The following is a 2930-nucleotide window of genomic DNA, read 5'->3' as shown; positions in this document are numbered from 1 at the left end:
GCAATCTATCTGCGGGTCGCGGGTTCGAATCCTCATCCCAACAAACATGCTCGCCCTTTCAACCGTGGTGGGCGTTATAATGTGACGGTCAATCCCACTATTCGTTGGTAAAAGTGTAGACCAAGAGTTGGCGGTGGGTGGTGATGAGTAGCTGCCTTCCCCATATTCTTTCACTGCTAAATTAGGGACGGCTAGCGCAGATAGCCCTCCTGTAGCTTTGCGCGAAATTCAAAACAAAACAGAAAAAAAGAACTTCACAAATAAGTTCCACTTAACATGCTCGCCCTTTCAGTTTTGGGTGCGTTATAATGTGACGGTCAGTCCCACTATTAGTTGATAAAAGAATAGCCTAAGAGTTGGCTGCCTTCCCCATATTCTTTCACTGCTAAATGAGAGACGGCTAGCGCAGACAGCATTCGTGTAGCTTTGCGCGAAATTTAAACCAAATCTTTAGTTGGCAAATTTTTCACATCACTTACATTAGGACTGAAAAACTACATAATAAAAGAGGTATGTTTTATGCTAACACTAACGTTCTATTATTTCACAAAAACGCAAATGTGTTCCTCAAACACAGACCCCCCGTGAACTATAATACAATTCATTGTATTAGTGATAGAAAGACGCACACATTGTATATGCTTTCTAGCGTGGGTTTCGTATTCAAAATTTTGTATTTTTGTTAGATTTATAATTTGTGAATACACATTTTGATATGTGTATGTATGTATATCGTATGGAATTCAACATAAATACCGCCCTCCAGTGGCACAGCGGTATGTCTGCGGATCCGTGATGGGCAGAGCACGTACAGCCCATCTTGTAGCTATGTGCTAAACTACAAACAAACATTAGTACCACGCTTCAGCCAACACAATTATGTTCTCTTTTGTCAGTCCACAACGATAGCCTAACAGTTTAAATTGTTTGTAACACGAGGTTTGTTGACGTTGTTCTTGTTGTTTGAAGTTAAGCACAAAGCTACACAATGGACTAACTGTGCTGTACTCACCACGGGTATCGAAACCCGGTTTCTAGCGTTGTAAGATATACCGCTGTGCCACTGGGTTTGTTGACATCGTACAATACAAATACTGCGTTAGATCGTTAGTAAAGCCTCAATAATGTACTCTGGATTCCTAAATGAAATTTGAAGCAATGCTACTATTACGTTATCTCATTCATTGAAACATGCCAAGTGAATTTTTAACTTTGTCCCATAAAGCACACTTGAACAAAGAACTTATATTCTCGTAAAGTTGAAACGTATTTTCTTTCTTATATGTAAGCCTAATAAGATACAGAGGATTTATACCGATACCTAAGCTCCAGTTCCATATATTAGAATGCAAAGGCCCCTTTGTTGATCGACTTTATCAAATGCTCGCCGTGTGAAAGAGTGTGTTAGACATTTGAAAAATAAAAGTCACTACCTAGTATCTAGCAGCAACACACTTGATAACCAGTATAAATAAGCTGAAATCTCCACCATCTCTCAGAAAAACGGATGCCAACAACAATGGTATACTATCTACTATCAGTTCTTTATTACCCAAGAGGTTAAACCTCGCTGAAAAAAAAATGGTTCTTCTGATGTCGAATGTGAAGACAAAAAATTCGGTCTTGGCGTATTTCCACGATGCAAGACTAAGAGGGTTTTATGTCTTCGAGTGGCTGATTCTTATTCACTGTAACTTTATTTGGTTTATATAAATGTTTAAATAACTCTTGGGCAGTGACTGGAAGAGACAACAACAAATCTGACATCATACAGATGTATAACGGATACGTGTTACACTTCAATATTGGTCCAAACAATAAGAAATAAACTTTAAATGTGTGTGTTGTTGTTTTTTCCAAAATGTGGCCTCAAAATTTTCATCGTGTGATTTTTTTATCATGCAATACGTGTAGTTTACACACGCTGCTGAAGGTGATATTACGAACTTGGAATTATACGGATCGCACTGGCATGGCTAGGTGGTTAGGGCGCTCGCCTCCCAGTCTGCGGGTCGTGAGTTCGAATCCCCGTCCCACCAAACATGCTCGATCTTTCAGCCGTGGGAGCGTTATAATGTGACTGTCAATCTTTGTCTACTCTTTTACCAACGAATAGTGGGATTGGCCGTCACATTATAACGTTCCTATAGCTGAAAGGGCGAGCATGTTCGGTGGAACGGGAATTTGTGTAGTAGTAACACGTATGTGATACCACATCCCAATAATAGCGACAATTAATCAAGCCACGTCATTATTTACTTGCCTGATACGAAAGATGAACGTATAGCGTATAATAACACTTTAACTATGCTTTATGTAACTCTTGTCTTTTGATCATCAGGCCGGCTGAGTTGCCACATACGCTCTCAGTTGAAACGTTACTTATATTAGATGTAGCTATAGTTTGTATTTAACTTGGAAGCTCAATAGCACAAATAAACAACATGCATGAAGTTAAAAAAAACAAAACATTACTATAGCTGATATAATTCGTAATTAATATTACTATTTAACATTTCCAAATGATTTAATATCGAGAGTTACATTGTAAAACGACATAAAACACTGTGAAAAAGTTTTATTTTTGAGGGTCAGGCGTGGCCAATAAGTTAGAGCTCATTGATAGGGCTGCGTATCGAAAGGAATGGGCACGTTATAAAAGTTACAGCCAATTATGTCGGCCCCAGGTGTAAATGACAGGTTACCCACCTTCTGGTTTGTTTTGTTTGTTTTTTGAATGTCGCGCAAAGCTACACGAGGGCTATCTGCGCTAGCCGTCCCTAATTTAGCAGTGTAAGACTAGAGGGAGGGCAACTAATTATCACCACCCACCGCCAACTCTTGGGCTACTCTTTTACCAACGAATAGTGGGATTGACCGTCACATTATAACGCCCCCACGGCTGAAAGGGCGAGTATGTTTGGTGAGAC

Source organism: Limulus polyphemus, unplaced genomic scaffold (assembly GCF_000517525.1).
Source record: "Limulus polyphemus unplaced genomic scaffold, Limulus_polyphemus-2.1.2 Scaffold2288, whole genome shotgun sequence".
Classification (NCBI taxonomy): Eukaryota; Metazoa; Arthropoda; class Merostomata; order Xiphosura; family Limulidae; genus Limulus; species Limulus polyphemus.
The sequence above is the reverse complement of the archived record's forward strand: the minus strand, read 5'-3'. Positions refer to the sequence as shown.